The 17,039-nt window shown below is 44.9% G+C and overlaps 1 protein-coding gene across 4 annotated transcripts in view; it reads right to left on the bottom strand.

The window, feature by feature from the left end:
* The window catches only part of ST3GAL4 (ST3 beta-galactoside alpha-2,3-sialyltransferase 4), a 148,592-nt gene that overhangs the window by 89,594 nt on the left and 41,959 nt on the right, over positions 1–17,039 (bottom strand). The window contains exon 1 of one of the 4 annotated variants that reach the window (XM_053269228.1): positions 9,546–9,567. The exons of 2 other annotated variants lie outside the window; for them this stretch is intronic. The gene's annotated coding sequence lies outside the window, so the exon portion shown is untranslated. Of the gene's footprint in view, positions 1–1,492; positions 1,610–9,545; positions 9,568–17,039 lie in introns of those variants that run through there. One more of the 4 variants, XM_053269227.1, reaches the window with a different exon arrangement.

The raw sequence follows: 17,039 nt of genomic DNA, 5'->3' as shown, positions 1-17,039 counted from the left end.
CATCACATCTTGTGGCAGAGAATTCCACAAGTGGATTATGCGTTGTGTGAAAAAGTACCTCAATTTGTTGGTCCTAGATTTCCTGGCAATCAATTTCATGGGATGACCCCTGGTTCTCGTGTTATGTCTGCTGTACGATATTCCCCTTAGAGCAGAGGTAGGCAACTTTGGCACTCCAGCTGGTATTGAACTACAACTCCCATCATCCCCAGTCATCACACATTGTTGTAGTTCAACAACAGCTGCAGAACCAAAGTTGCCTACCACTGCCTTCGAGGAAGGGACCATAACTCAGCAGAAGAACTTTGCACGCAGGAGGTCCCAGGTTCAATCCCTGGCAGCATCTCCAGATAGGGCTGAGATGGACCCCTGCCTGAAACCTTGGAGAATCGCAGCTCACTGTAGGCAATACTGAGCTAAATTGTTTCAAGTGCTGCTTGTATTATTGTTTGGGTTATGTTATGGAATTTACTGCTGTTAAACCTTTTTGCAAGCCACCATGGAAACTTTGTTGAAGGGCAGTATAGAAGTCATTAGAAATTAACACATCACTACTGTTTAATATTTATAGGGCACCCACAGTAGGTCCTGTGGTGAAGCATCTATTAGCTCTGTGGTTTAACTTGTCTGGGATAATTGAAATCCAAGCAATCCGCTTAAGCCGCTCTCTGAATACCAATTGGTACCGTGCAGGAACCTCAATTGTTTATGTTTACTGCTAACGTTGTCTTCTAATATTAACATACGCCACCACCAAGGTTCAAATTGGGTTGCAGAAGTTTAGACAACGGTGTCTCAAAGGAGAGCACCAGGGTCTGGTCACAGACCCAATGAAGCACCGAGGGCTGATGGGAAGGAAATAGGGAGGCGGAAGGGCTGATGGGAAAGAAATGAGGACTGATGGGAAGAAGATATACACCGCGGAGATTTATATGCTGCTTTTCAACAGAAGTTCCCAAAGCAGTTTATATCAAGAAATAAAAATAAATAAAGCTCGCTCCCTGTCCCCAAAGGGCTCACAATCTGAAAAGAAGCAGAAGACAGACCCCAACAACAGCCACTGGAGGGATGCTGTGCTGGGGCTGGATAGAGCCCGTTATTCTCCCCCTGCTCAGGAAAGAGAATCGCCACTTTAGAAAGGTGCCTCTTTGCTCAGTTAGTATGGTCCTGGAGGGGTTGCATTTTGCGTCCACAAAACGGGAGCCCTGCCAGACCTGAAGGGAAACACAGTGTACAAATGAAAGGGAGGGTATTTCTCCCACATGGAAATATCTTCCCGGGATGACAAGATCTTTGCACAAAGTACCATTTCCACACAAAGAAGGGAGAGTCTTCCAAACCCATGGCCTCCCATCCTCAAGCAGAACCAGAAAAACAGAGCTGGAAAAGACCCCATGTGAGAACATAAGCCTACGTTTGTATCAGCCCTCAGACAGACAGTCAAGCCAAATAACGACTACAGGTGCTGCATTTAGCTTTTTAAGAGACCTACCTCAGCAGATCCGATGAATTCCCCTCGGGCTGCAGAGGAGCCAGCTCCTACATGATATCTCTAAGCCACTCTCTGACCCATAGTAAACTTGGAAAGAGGAAGCTGCTTGCCTCCAGTGATAAAGAAAGGAAGAAGTGGGGGGTGGCTTGATTTTCCTATTTCAGAACTGGGAGTTCTCTGAAGATTTAAAACTTTTTTAAAACACATTTTTTATATCCCTCCAAGGAGCCCAGAGCAGGGTACAACATACTTAGGTTTCTCCTCACAACAACCCTGTGAAGTAAGTTAGGTTGAGAGAGAAGTGACTGGCCCAGAGTCACCCAGCAAGTATCCTGGCTGGATGGGGATTTGAACTCGCCCCCCCCCCGGTCCTAGTCCAGCACTCTAACCACTACATGCTGGCACACTACAGGCTACTTCTTACCTCTGTCAGGCGTGCACACAGGTTTTAAGGGGTTGCTGCCACATAATGCGTGGAAAGACAGGAATGGGTATATTTGCGGGCTATGGGATAGTAAGCTGTGAGACCATATGACTGGGAAACAAAGCCTTCCTAAATTCAGAAATGTATGTTTTCTCCAACCACCTGTAGCGCTTTGCCTCACAATTCCTAAGGGGGCTTCTGCCCAACATACTAATCCAACAGATGTTGTGTGGCTTCTAAACACAGCTGGCTTCTGCTTTCAGTTCTGGGGGAGAAGGACAGGCAGAACAGGAGGAGGAAGGATAGGCATCAGCCAACTCCCGCTCCCGTTGCAAGCGAAACATGTGTCAAAATGACTGGACTCCTCACCTCTCACCCCTTCAGAGCCATAGGGGGCACAGCGGGAGGCAAAGTGAGACGACAAGAGGGACTGAGGAGTGTGTATGGCCAGGCCTATGGTTGTTGCACCTGTTAGAAGAGGTGTTTTGTCTCATGGCATTCCAGAAGGTCACTACGCGGATGCAACACTTACTTGCGTCAGGCAGACCCACTTTTCTGCATTTCTAATCTTTCCCCTAAAACCATGGGCTAAGAGGACATCTGCCTGTCGTCATCAAGGCTGGAGAAACTGGAAGGTGAGGGGTGGGTAATGGAGGAAGAGGAAACCCGCTTTTCAATCCACAGATACTTTGGTGCCCAGAGTTTTCTTTTTACAGGGCACGCCTTGCCAGAAAACTGGTCTTTCCAGGAAGAAGCATTCCAGTCAGCATATGAGAAAATGTCCCAGAATGGGTCACCTGAAAGCTGACCTAATCAGACGTTTATGCAAGTGGCACTCTACACTTGTAGAGCATCTAAAACGGGGCTGGAAGACATAGGTCTGTGCCTCCCCAATCACACCCGCCATCACAGATGCAGTGCTCACCTCTTCAGATAGGAACATAGGAAGCTGCCATATACTGAGTCAGACCATTGGTCTATTTAGCTCAGTATTGTCTTCAAAGACTGGCAGTGGCCTCTCCAAGACTGCAGGCAGGAATCTCTCTCAGCCCTATCTTGGAGATGCTGCCAGGGAGGGAACCTGGAACCTTCTGCTCTTCCCAGAGCGGCTCCATCCCCTGAGGGGCATCTCTTACAGCGCTCACACTTGTAGTCTCCCATTCATATGCAACCAGGGCAGACCCTGCTTAGCTAAGGGGACAAGTCATGCTTGCTACCACAAGACCAGCTCTCCTCTCCTGAGATGAACGCCACTCTGTGAGCGGGGCACTGAAAGGGATGACTGATGGGGCAGGGGAGGGTCTTCCAGCCCCATTTTAGATGCTCTGCTTGTGTAGAAAGCCTTTTGTAGAACGACTGATTAGGGCTACTGGAAACTATGAATTCAGCAGGCAATTCATCTTGCATGTATAAAGTTTGTTATGCTGATGATTCACGACCCTAAGAGCTAGAACCTTTTTTTTTTTTTTTAAGAGTTATGATGCATCAAGATCCAAATTCTGCACTTGATCCTAGCTTCCTGGAGCGTTAAGAGCCTGACCAAGGTCCAGCTAGAAAACTTGCACTTGATAGGATCTCTGATCACCTCTAGAAAATAATTTCACCTCCAGGTGAACAGGTGATGATCTGGAGCACCTGATTTGCGGCATGTTCCCCAACAGCGTAATTTTAAAAATCCACTGAACATGGTCCTCTCAACACTGAGTGATCTCTTTGTCAATTACCAGTGGGCCTGTTTGCATCCTTTTCATGTCTGATCAAGATGCAGTACTTGCATATGCACTCAGAGGATTGACGGTTCTCTGAGAGTGTGGGCGGCCTTCATTTATCTCTTCCTTGTCCTGAGGCACAGTTATTGGGGTGAGGGGAGGAAGGTGTGAAATGAACTATAATTAGGTGTTGTATTTGCAGAAGCTGCAGCAGCTGCTTCCACAGGAAATGGCTCTGGTGTAGATTCCTTATTCTGCAAGACCACTTACAGTTATTTAAAGAGGTTTCTGGGGTTTGTTTTTTTTTAAGGGCACTTTACTAATGTTGAGGCTTTTTGGTTTGGCTTTTGAGCTCTAGCAAGCCCGGACTGAAATTAACCAGGAAGGGAGGAGATGCAGAGGGGGTCTACTACAAAGCCCTGAATAGTTTTCTTGAAGGTATCTGAAGGACCATATGAGCTTGCCCATAAAGTCTATCAATGGCTACTTGATGTCTGTAGGCAACCTCCAGGCTCACAGACACGATGTCTCCAAATACCAGTTGCTGTGGGGCGACAGCAGGAGAGAGAGTATGCCTTCATCTCTTGCTTGTGGGCTTCCAGAGGCACCTGGCGGGCCACTGCGGGGAAACAAGATGCTGGACTAGATAGGACCCAGCAGCCAGGCTCTTCTTATGTTCATGAACCCTACTAATGAACAGTCATGATTCAGCTTTAGCAAATCAGAGCATGTGTTTTTCACAAGATAATCGGTGAGCAACTTGCAAGGACAGGCAGTTTTGCAGTCCTGTGAAGCGCTCGGGTAGTTCTAGGGAACTGGAACCAGTTCAGGCATTATGGCTTCTGCTTAGAGAATTCTAGGAAACATCCTTGCAGGCGGGTGGGTGTAGAAAGGGAGGCTCAACCACAGAGTAGGCTGCATACTTCAGCCAGGAAACTTGAAAGAATAGTCATTTCCCTATTCTGTTCTTACAGCATAGCTGTATCAGAAATCTAAGTTGGTTTTAAGCCAGCATAACTATCATGCCTTTCCCCAAGGGCCCTGGAAATTGTAGCTCCGAGTCACAGTCTGTTGAAGACCACAGCACAGGTTGAACAACTGGGTCCTATATAGGGACCAATCAAATATACTTGCGGCCATTATTCTGAGAAGGCATCAGGGCCGAGCGGGACATGAATGGTGGATGATCATGGTCATCCAACCGTCTGTATATACAGCACAGTGCCAAGTAAATAAATCTGCTTCCAACTGTCCCCACAATTAACGACCGGGTCATTAATATCTTAACTGTTCTGGGCCAAGCTCAAATTCTCAACTTCGACTCTTAAAACCTGGGGGAAAGGAGCATTAGCCTGAAAACCAGCCCAAATGAAGGCCTGCTGGCATTTTTCCATAGTAAAGTCTTGTGGGTGACAACTGCCTGGATTAACCTCCAAGCACTCCTCCTTGAAATAAAGAGGCAATATAAACAGATTTCGGATCTGAAAGATTAGTGTGCTTTGCTAGTGTATTATAGAGCTTCAAAAGCTTACTCATATACAAATACGGCAGGCAAGCAAACAATCAATCAATCAGTCAGTCAAATAAATAAATAAAATGGCATAAGACAGACACCAGCATCAGCCACTGGAGGGACGCTGTGCTGGGGATGGATAGGGCCAGTTGCTTTCCCCCTGCTAAATAAAGAGGATCACCACTTTAAAAAGTTAGCCTAACCTATCCAAATCTGGCTTCTGCAAATGCCCCTGCTACATGGCCTCAGACAAGTTGCTATCTCAGCCTCAGACACGATCTGGGAATCATGGTACCAGTCTGCCTTACAAGGTTGCCAAAAGGGTGACTGAGCATGTATGAAAAGTGCTTCAAGGAATCTAAAGCACTGTTATAAAGGCAATACTAGGACCATTCCCGGCACAATGCTCCGTAGTAGTACACATGCTGTGCATGCCAGAAGGCCTCAGATGCAGTCTTTGGCATCTCCTGGTAAGATATCTCCTGGGGGAAAACCCCTGACTGAAATCTTGGAGAACTGCTCCCAGTCAGTGTAAACCAGAGCCTTCCAATCTTGGATCCACTGTTTTTGTTGGACTGCAACTCCCAGCGGCCTTTGGACACTGAGAATGGGGATGATGGGAGTTGTAGTCCAACAACATTAGGGCTCCAATTGTTGGGAGAGCTGGCATAAACAATATGGCCTGGCTCCATATAAGGCAGAGTCATACATTCACTACAGAAAGGAACATTGTCATGGGAAGATGTTAGCCAAGCTAATCATGGGGCAGAATGCGGGGAGGAAGAAGGAAAAGGAAGATGAGGTTATGATAGGGTGAACTGATCCCTGCCTTTCATTCCCACGCTCAAACTTTCGCTCAAGGATCCATCATGGAAAACACATGAAGCAGGCTCCTTAAATAGCTAATTCTTAGATTACAGTTTTCTCTTGGAGCAGACCTGAGGCTTGAAATGAGGCGTCACTGAGGGCTGCTTAGACACAATCTAATTTGATTGGCAGCTATTTCTCTGCCTCTTGCATTCTACGTTCAAAGCGGGGGAAACTTTCCTGCACAATGCAAGGATACAAAGAGTTTCCTGTACAAATAAGTACAGGAATAACTTGCAAAAAAACATTCCTGTACAAATATGGATACAAAGGAGTAGAGAGAGTCAGATCAGGGTGTTTTTGTTTTGTTTTGTAGAAATCTGTAATTCAGTTGTGTTAGACACAGAGCTCAGTTTGTGCTTATTCTGTGTTTATCTAAACATATCCCTTTGTCTGATCTGCTTTTAAACCATTATCTTATTCAAGCTTTTATGTAAGCACAGCCAGGATAGAGGATCTGAATGCTACCAGCTTCCCAATAAGGAGCACAGAGAGATTCATTGGTCCCTGCACCATACTTATTAGACAATAAATGGAATTAGTAACCAGAAGGCCTTGAAAGGAAATAAAACTAAAGATGCTAGACATAGTTATATTGGCTTTATGCGTCACAGTAGCCTACAAATGGTTCTGCAGAGAAACCTGAGTTTACAGGATATACATACACAGAGAGAAAGAAATCAAGAGCAGAGAGGACAAGCAGTTTTGCTCTTTCTATGCAAAGAAACAATGAAATGTGTAGAACACTACAACAGTTTTGCTTAACATCTGGGCAACTGAAGGAATTAATCTTAGGTCAATTCTATGCGAATGCAACAGAAATGCTTACACAAGTGAGCACTGGTCCCTCTAATTTTTTTTTTTCATCTCTGTGCAGAATGAGTTTTGTTCTGGGCGGCAGTATCAAGGCACTATATGCACACATGCATTCAGAATGGGGTCTTCCTGATTCAACCTGAGTGGGATCTAAAATGAACTGAGTGGACATCCAAAAACTTGGATGCATGCCTTAGATGGAACAGTGTAAGTGAACAAAACACTGCAGCTACAGTAAGTGCAGGTCAAGGGTGCTTTCAATTTTGCAACCTTAAAAAAAAAAAAAAAAAGCTATTCCAACCCTTTCTAGTGTCAGTATACCTATCGAGAAAATGTTATAACGTATGACAAATTGCTATCAAGCTTATATATATATATATATATATATATATATATATATATATATATACACACACACGCGCACACGTAGATGTAAGTTTTATATATTTATCTATATATCTATGTCTATATATCACCCTCCCCCAGCAGAGTGCTTCTTGGGAGGTTCACAGAAACAAGAAGACAACACCACCACACAGGTGGTACAGCTGGAACAGCTCGTAATTCGCTGTTCCGTTCCAGTTCTTCCAAGCCCTGTTCCGAGAGCCTTGTTCTGAGATACACAAGACCTTACCAGATCACACTGTGGGTGTTTGCAGATAAGAATACATGTTTGTGCCCAAGTGTGAAATTGTTGCCAAGTTCTTAGGGAGGATCCAACTGCAGTGTTTAAAAAATAGCTTTTCTATTTTCTGAAAAAGCAGGTCTTACAAGCAGAAAATTGAATTGCAGCTTGTTGCTGTCGTCTAGTGGTCCTTGTGAGTGGAAGGGGGAATATTTTTCTCATTACAGCATCTAACCAGGAGCAAGGAAATCTATTAACTGATGACCCATCATTCATCACCAGTAGAATGTTCATCTCAGGGGCAGGCCCATCACATGGTATTGTGAAGCCGTTGCTTCAGGCAGACGTTTTCAAAGAAGATGCCATTTTCCTCTCACTCTGTGAGGAGGGAAATGGTCGTCATTTCGTGCTGTGGAACTCCGGCACTAGAAATGCATTGGGGCTGCTGCACAGTATGATATAACTCATTGATAACTAGGGAGATAGGAAGCTGCCTGAGGAACATAGGAAGCTGCCTTATACTGAGTCAGACCATTGGTCAATCAAGCTTAGTCTTGTCTAGGGCTGCTCAACTTTGGCCCTCCTGCAGATGTTGGCCTACAACTCCCATAATCCCAGGCTATTGACCACTGTGGCTGGGGATCATGGGAGTTGTGGTTTAAAAACAGCTGGGGGGCCAAGGTTGAGCAGACCTGGCTCTACACAGACTGGCTGCGGCTTCTCCAAGGTTGCAGGCAGGAGTCTCTCACAGCCCTGTCTCAGAGATGCTGCTAGGGAGGGAACTTGGAACCTCAGATGCTCTTCCCAGAGCAGTCCTATCCGCTGAGGGGAATGTCTTACAGTGCTCACACATGTGTCCCATTCAAATGCAAACCAGGATGGACCCAGATTAGCAAAGGGGACAATTCATGCTTGCTACCACAAGACCAGTTCTCCTCTCTTATACTGTCAGACCATTGGTCTATCTACTTCAGTATTATCTCCAATGACTGGCAGCCTCTCTCCAAGGTTTCAGGCAGGAGTCTCTCCCAGCCCTACCAAGAGATGCTGCCAGGGATTGAACCTGAGACATTATGCCCTTCCACTGAGCTGCCATCCCCAGAAAACAGAGCCCTAGAGGAACAGGAACATAGGAAGCTGACTTATACCGAGTCATACTATTGGTCCAACTAGCTCAGTATCGTCTACACAGACTGGCAGAAGCTCTCCAAGGTTACAGGCAGGAGTCCTTTCCAGCCCTACTTGGAGATACCAGGAATTGAACCCGAGACCTGCGTGCAAAGCAGATGCTCTACCACCGAGCTACAGCCCCTACCACCTCATCATGCTAAAATGAATATATTGATTATGGGGTGAATCAAGATACTACTACCATCATGGGGTAACTGCAACCACCCTATGAAAACATGGCCACAGGTATTTCCTTTTCCAACATTCCAGAAATTATTTTCTGTAATTAAGAATTCTGTCAAGGGCATGGATCCAATTATCCAAGACACCATGTGATTATCAGAAAAGAAGATTAAGGATGTATCAGAAGAGTCTATCCACTAGATTCTTATTTAACTCATGCACATAACATAAGCATGAGATAACTGAGATAGCTGTAGCATTGCAACACAATACTTAAGAATTTGCCAAGTTGTTTTGCAACATAGCCCAAATATAACTGCAAGAACACCATTAATATTTACATTATTTCAACTTAGGTCAACACTCGTACGTCAACACGCAGATTTCGGGAGAGTCTCTTTACCTTTTCACCAATTAAACAAACAGAACAACATTCCTCCATGAAATTGGAGGGTGGTGCGTTTTAGGTCTTGCTGAACGAGTGTATAGGTCTGAGCAATTTGGGGAGGGGGGCGCTGTTTCTGCTGCTCCTCACACCGGCGAAAGAGAAATGTCATCTTTATCTTGTTTCACCTCTGCCTTCGCTGCACCCAATGTGACAGGAGTGGATTTTTTTTCATGTAGCCAAAACTTTAAATCTTAGTATCACTCTATTGCCGCAGAACAATCTTTCCCTCTTGCCTGCAATCATATGAACAAAGCGAAAATATTCCCGTCTCTAGTCTTACAAAGGAAACAAAATGTACCTGGCATTTTCAATATCTTCCCTTTACCATCCGCTACTGGCTCTGAACAGATAACTGTTTGCTCCCTAGCAGCACTTGTTTCTGTTCCAATTGTTGCATTAAAGGGAAGCATGGCCCTTTGGCCTCAGGCGGTCTCATATTTATTCCGTCCATCTGCAAAAGCCGAGGGGAAAGGCCTCAGACTCCACTGACAGGCCCTGCCAAAGTCACACAGGCAACTTTTAATTAAGGTGATATATGGTCTCTGGAGATAAATGGGGAGGCCGTTGCACAAATTAGAATCAGACACCCTGGGCTTTTGCAGTTGAGATCAGAGAGCGGCTGAGTCAGTGAAGGGAAAAATCAGGCAGTATCCGAAGACACAGAAATACCTCCGCTCATACCTTTCCCTACTACCCTGGTGAGGCAAAACACCAGCTGGAAACACTGCTGATTAATAACACATTCTCCCTCCTGTTGTTAATCTTGAGGCTCTTTGCTCCTCAGAGTTTCCAAAGTCTGTCTGCAGCAAAACTCTGCACACAAGTGTGAAGTACCTAATTTACTCCTCAGGGCCAATTCACTCCTGTCGTTTCCCCCACCACCACCACTTCAGAGATGTAAAAGTCTCTGAAACACACCCACTACACAACAACCATTGTGCAAGCGCCCGGCCATAGAACAGACACATTTGCGTGGAGACCACTGTACCATTTTTACCTGGCCAGGGATACAATCAGCCATGAAGCCCATTGGGTGACTCTGGGCCAGTCACGTCTGTCTCAGCCTAACCTACCTCACAGGGTTGTTGTGAGGATAAACATAACCATGTGGTGATTCTCTTTCTTTAGCAGGGGGAGAGTAACTGGCCCTCTCCACCCCCAGCACAGGACCTCCAGTGACTGTTGCTGGTGTCTATCTTATGTTTCTTTATAGATTGTGAGCCCTTTGGGGACTGAGTTCCATCTTATTTATTTATTATTTATTTATTATAGTCCTGTAAACTGCCCAGAGAACTTATGTTTTGGGCAGTATATAAATGTATAAAATAAAATAAAATAATAAAATTATTTCTCGGTGCAAACTGGCCTGGTATTGTATGGTTCACAAAGCAACCAAAGCAAACACACACAAAAAGCCTTCTCAGAAGCTTCACAGAAGTTTCCTGGCAGGATTTCCCCCCCAAGTCTTAGGAGTGCTTCGTCCAACACTTCTAGGGCCTGAAAGCCAAACCGCAGCTGCCCTGTCAATCCACGCAGAATCTGTGAGGTGTTTTTAAACAACACAATTGAAGGGGACGCTGGGTTATATACTACGCAGGGCACGCCACACATTGCATGCCATCAATTATTTTGAAGAAACTATGATATGCTTTGGAGGGACGTAGGAAGCTGTCAGACCATCTGTCCATCAAGCTCAGTACTGACTATACTGACTGGCAGCGCTGACTTTATTATTTCTTTATGACATTTCTATATGCCCTCTCCATCCAAAGGCTCTGGGCAGTGTACAAAAACCAAAACCAAACAGACAAACCATTTAAAACAGAATAAAAACAAATTTAAGAACAGTTTAAACAAGTTTTTTTTAAAAAAAAAAACAAGAACAATGTAGCAACCTTGGAAGGAAATATTTATCTATCTATCTATTATTTGGTTTCTATGCCACCCTTCCAAAAATGGCTCAGGGTGGTTTACACAGAGAAATAATAAATGAATAAGATGGCTCCCTGTCCCCAAGGGGCTCACAATCTAAAAATTCTCAGACTTGGAAAAGAATATTCTCCAACGCTAATTCTCCAAAACATTCTCTTCAGTTCTAATTAATGCATTGGCGAATATTCTTTTCCAAGAGGGAAGAGTCTCTCCCAACCCTACCTAAAGATGGCAGGACAGAACCTGGGACCTTCTGCATGCAAAGCAGATGCTTTTCCATTGAGCTATGACCCATCCATGTGAATACTGGATTATGATGCTGGGAACTATACTTGTCTACAGTAGGCAGATTTTAAAAGGGGCATTCCTTGTTTTGACAACCTCTTTCATCATGATCAACAATACGTATAGCCCACTTTGCAACAAAAGAAAAATCTCAAACGGGTTACAGAGCAAAAATAATGAGATTAAGTCGCTGTGTCCCAGAAGGGCTCACTGTCTGAAAAAATAATGGATACACTGGCAACAACCACTGGGAGCAACTCAGTAGAGCCAACGTGGTGTAGTGGTTGTGGTTAGAGTGCTGGACTAGGACCGGGGAGACCCGAGTTCAAATCCCCACTCAGCCATGATACCTGCTGGGTAACTCTGGGCCAGTCACTTCACTCTCAGCCTAACCTACTTCACAGGGTTGTTGTGAGGATAAACTTAAGTAGGTAGTACTCTGGGCTCCTATAAATAAATAAATAATGCTGGGTTGAATAGGTAGGGACAATTGCTTTCCCCTTGCTAATTATAAGATAGCTACTACTTCCAGAAGTGCCTCTGGCAGGGGTTGCTTAAATTCCTGTATTTGGTAACAAATCACCACCCATATGCAAATTCAAGGATAAAACAGCAAGCAATTGTAAAACTGGTCTGATAATTTGATATTTGTCTATTGACAGAAGTTATTTCAATACTGGGATTCCCTGTGGGTGAGAAGGGAATGCTCTTGGCAGACACACAACTCCTTAAATTGCTGATACACAATGAGGATCTCTGATGTAACTGATGAGCCGAGAGATTAGTACTATGGCCTTTTAAGAAAATGGGGAAAGGAACACCAAGGTGTCTTCTGTTTCACAGCACGCAGCAAGATAATCGCTTAAGAACGCTGTGCTTTTATTCTGAAGTTAGGATTACTCTACACTTGCCTAAAAAATAACTGTTAATGATTTCACAGTGAAAAACAAGTTAAAACGGAAAGGCCAGGCCGCTAAAAGAAAGCACCTGAACTTATTTGAGTTCCAAGAGCAACAACATATTCAGGTTTTCCAGCCTCCAAGGAGACTATTTCACTAGCTAAACCAAGCAAGTGCTACATTTTGCAGAGTTTGGAGCAGTGTTCCCTCTAACAGGGAATCCCAGAGGTTGTTGACTACAACTCCCATAATTTCCAGCCAAAGGCCATCGCAACTGGGGATGCTGGGAGTCCCTTTTGCACTGATAACTCTGGGATATGAAAATGCCAGGGCCAAACTCAGACAAAGAACCTCTGGAATTCTCTGTCCAAGGGAATGGTGGTTTGGAGTAGCTATTCTATAAAGCCATGGATCTCGATGAATAAATGGAAGCTCACAACCCACCATGCAGGGAAACGCAGGCAGTTGGGATTGTCACTTGTGGGTCTTAAACGTGTCCGATCAAATACATGCTTTCCATATGGATTTAAATACACATGATTACATATGGAATTCCTTTCCCATAAATGTGTATGGTAGCACCTCCCTCTTTTTGTTCAAACCCATCCTCAAAATCTTTTCTCCCCTTTTTTTGCCAATTCTTTCCTTACTCCCCACAGGTCTTCACATATTATCCCACCCACCCACTCCCACCCCCATGGCAGCAAACCCATGCTTGCCCTCTTGGCCTTTGTCAGCCACAATCCCCTGCTTCTCTTTCCAATATCCGATTTTAAACTGTATTTGACCCAAAGACCTGCCTGATTTGCGTGTGTTGTAAAGTGTTACGTTTGCTTATTGCACTAATACATAATGCAAAAGGTAGATATACTCATCGTGGCAAATGGATCACTACATTTGCATGCATTTAAATCAGAAGTACAATTAGCTACCCACATAGGTGCTCTGGGGAAATCAGCAATTGCCCCAGAATGGCATGACCTCTTTGCTGCCTCTTGGAAGTTCCCAAAGCTGATTTAAACAAACTAGCACATGAAAATCAAGCATGGCTGGTATTCCACTGAAGGAAAAGCAAAGGCTCCTATCTGACCCCTTCATATTGTTGTGTGTGTTAGTCTTTAATTTCCGCAGTCTTAATAGCAATGCCACACAACTGCAATGGGAGTGATACACCCTATTCTTTGTGCCACACAGAATTCCTCAGTGCCAGCTTTGTCAAGGCTTCTGACTTCCTGATCCTACCAGGCAACTTTCCTCCCTTGAACGAGCCTTTTTTCTTTCACTGAGAAACCAGTCATGTCCTTTGCACAGCCTTAAATACAACCGGAGCATTCTTTTCCAGTTTGGCAATGGAAGGGATGCTGTTGCTAATTATTTGTTGAATCAGATATAGGGAACGTCATCATGGCTAGATTAAACCATTATCTCCTTTGTTGTCTTCCTCTAAAAAAACCAACAACTCTGCAGGAGCTATAAAAATGCAGGTTTCCCACATGTTGCTAAGCCTCTTAATTTGCCCTGAGAGCAATCTGTAGCTTTCTGTCGCTCTGATAAGAAGCAGCCTACGTGCAGAACAATTTCCTTTCCAATTTGAAAAGCAAGGCTGGGGAGTGGGATAGTTAGAGGCGATAAATAGTAGATGGCAGGAAATGCTTAACCCTTCCTTCACCTACTGTTATTTCTCTGCAGCCGTTCTCCCCTGCAGGCAGGTCTCAGGGCTAGGAAAGATTCAGCAGGGGGCAGGGGGGTGCTGCAGAAGTAAGACAGGGACAGGGTCAAGCACGCACCCCTCCCATTCACTGCTACTCCACTGCAAATGTCTCTCCACCTTCACTTCTCATGTTAAAGCAAACACAAAATGGTGAATCCTGAGTTTGCCACCAAATGGTTAAATTATGCCCTCTAAATGAAGATTTGCGGGGGAAGGATTGGGATTGTCTCCGTCGTGGAATCTCCTTTTCAACATTGCTCTTCTGAACCCTTCCTTGAGTTTGTCTAGTTCGGGGATTCTCAATGTTGGGTCCCCAGATGTTACTGGACTTCAACTCCCATAATCCTCAGCTCCAGTGGCCTTTGGTTGGGGATTATGGGAGTTGAAGTTCAATAACACCCAGGGACCCAATGTTGAGAATCCCTAGTCTAGATGGCAGTAAAAACACACAAAGAACAGGGCTTGCAAATAAATTTAAGGCAAACACTAATCCAAACACAATACAACAACTGCAGATTGCAGTTGTCTTTTCTTCTGGGATCTGATGGGGTGGTCATATGGGAAGAAGGCTCCTGATTCAATTTCTGCAACCATCATCTGCTGGCCAGCTCTTACTTTCCATTATTAACGCCATTCGCCTGAAAAGTGGTGGGTTACTTATGGGAAACTGCCACCTTAAGTGGCGCAGCGGGGAAATGCTTGACTAACAAGCAGAAGGTTGCCAGTTCAAATCTCTGCTGCTACTATATTGGGCAGCAGCAATATAGGAAGATGCTGAAAGGCATCATCCCATACTGCGTGGGAGGAGGCAATGGTAAACTCCTCCTGTATTCTACCATAAGAAAACAACAGGGCTCTGTGGGTGCCAGGAGTCAAAATCGACTTGACGGCACACTTTACCTTTAATTATAGGAAGCAAGGGCTCGCCAGCAGGTGGCGCTGTGGAAATTGTGCCAGGAGTCTTCTTCCCATGTGGCTGATCCCAGCCAGAAGAAAAGACAGTGTGGCAATCTGTGGGGTGTTTGGATTCTCCATATGCACCTGCCTGGAATATATTTGCAAATTCTGTTCTTACCTTATTTCACTGCCATCTAGAAAACCTCCTTGTATACCTCCCAGAAATATTAGAACAGTCCTGCCCAGATGTGTATAAGGTCGCTCCCCTTCTCTGTACCTTTTCAGTTGTCTGCGCATTTGTTTGTATGACTTTTGTGTTTGCTGCTTCGATGTGTCTATTTGGATACGAAAAGCAAGATATGAACGATGAGAATTTGTAGCCCTCCCCCTCTCGTCAGCGACAAACACGCCCTACAACATGTATATCTTTTCTTTTTCCCCAAGAGACTGGGATTTCCCACCGTCTCAAAGAGACTCTGTCTTGAGTTGCTACTTTCCTTAATCTCACAGCTACGGAATAAGGACAGGAGGAGTAAACACCTCCAGCTGATTACATGCCTCAGAGAGCTCGCAGTGAAATCAATTTCACGGTGCGCTTCCTGGGTACCGCCACATTAATTCCATTGTGACACACATGGACCACTTGGGAGAGCCACACGTAAAGCGGCGACAGGATCAGCATGGCGCTAAGCAGCCATTGTGCAAGAGGGGAGCAGCCGAATGGGCAACTGGTCTGGAACATGCCTCTCGGAAGTGCAGATATCCTCTATCAATTTGCAAGGGGATGGTTCCTTTCGGCACTCAGCCGTTGAGAAGCTTATTACTTGGAGAACTGTTGGAGAGCTTTCTAGCCCCTTCTTTCCCGCAAACGATCTGAGGTTGCTCAATGTGTGTGTGTGTGTGTGTGTGTGTGTGTGTGTGTGTGTGTGTGTGTGTGCTCAGCCTTGTCAGAACTTTAAAGTAAAAAGACTTGGCAACTCTAGGTGCCAAAAATATTGAGCCAGTTACAAATCTGGGAGTAGATTTGGGAGGAGACCTGGTCTTCTGGCAGCAAGCATGAATCGTCCCCTTTTCTAAGCAGGGCCCACCCTAGTTTGTATTTGAATGGGAGACCACATGCGTGAACACTGTAAGATATTCCCCTTCGGGAATGGGGCCGCTCTGGGAAGGGCACCCGTCTGCTTGCATGCAGAAGGTTCCAGGTTGACTACCTGGTAGCATCTCCAAGAGAGGGCTGAGAGAGACTCCTGCCTGCAGCCTTGGAGAAGCTGCTGCCAGTCTGTGCAGACAATACTGAGCTAGATGGACCAATGGTCTGACTCAGTAGAAGGCAGCTTTCTATGTTCCTAATTTCTAGATAGATAGATAATGGATGCAAGAGAGAGAGAGAGAGAGAGTATATAATAGGAATCGTTGCTCTCCCCTCCTAAATACAAGAGAATCACCACTTTCAGAGGTGTGCCTGGCCCACTTAGCAAAGGTTCACTGCAATTAATTGCATTAGGTGCATCTTTTATGTGTGCCCCCCCATTTGCTGTCACTTATTGTGGCCATTATTCATATGTAAATCTTTTGTTAGTGCTGCTAGATGTAATTATTCTCATCTGCTACTGCAGAGAGCAATTTTACATGCACCAGGTTAGTTGTAATAATTAGCACTGTATTGCTAAATGCTGGCTGACATTTTGGTTGGTGAAGCAATATCTCTCTGAGATGGATTGCTACTGTAATATTTCTAATATGTTCAAATGAATGGAATTGCTTGTTCTTATTACAAGATGATTTATTGCTCTTTCTTTCTTATTCTGAAATCAATGTATTGATTGGGTTTGCTAAAAAAAAATGGGTGGGGGGGCTTCCAAAAAGTGAGGGGGTGGGGCTATATGTCAGTGGAAGAGCACAGTGGACTTTGCATGCAGAAGGTCGCAGGTTCAATCCCTGGCAGCATCTCCAGGTAGGGCTGAGAAGATTTCCTGTATAAGGCCCTGGAAAGTCCCTACCAGTTAGTGTAGATAATACTGAGCTAGATGGTTCTTACTCAGTAGATGAACACAGGAAGCTGCCTTAT

This window comes from Hemicordylus capensis, chromosome 8, assembly GCF_027244095.1.
Source record: "Hemicordylus capensis ecotype Gifberg chromosome 8, rHemCap1.1.pri, whole genome shotgun sequence".
NCBI classification, from domain to species: Eukaryota; Metazoa; Chordata; class Lepidosauria; order Squamata; family Cordylidae; genus Hemicordylus; species Hemicordylus capensis.
Note: the sequence above shows the minus strand (reverse complement) of the source record. Positions and strands in the feature narration are given on the sequence as shown.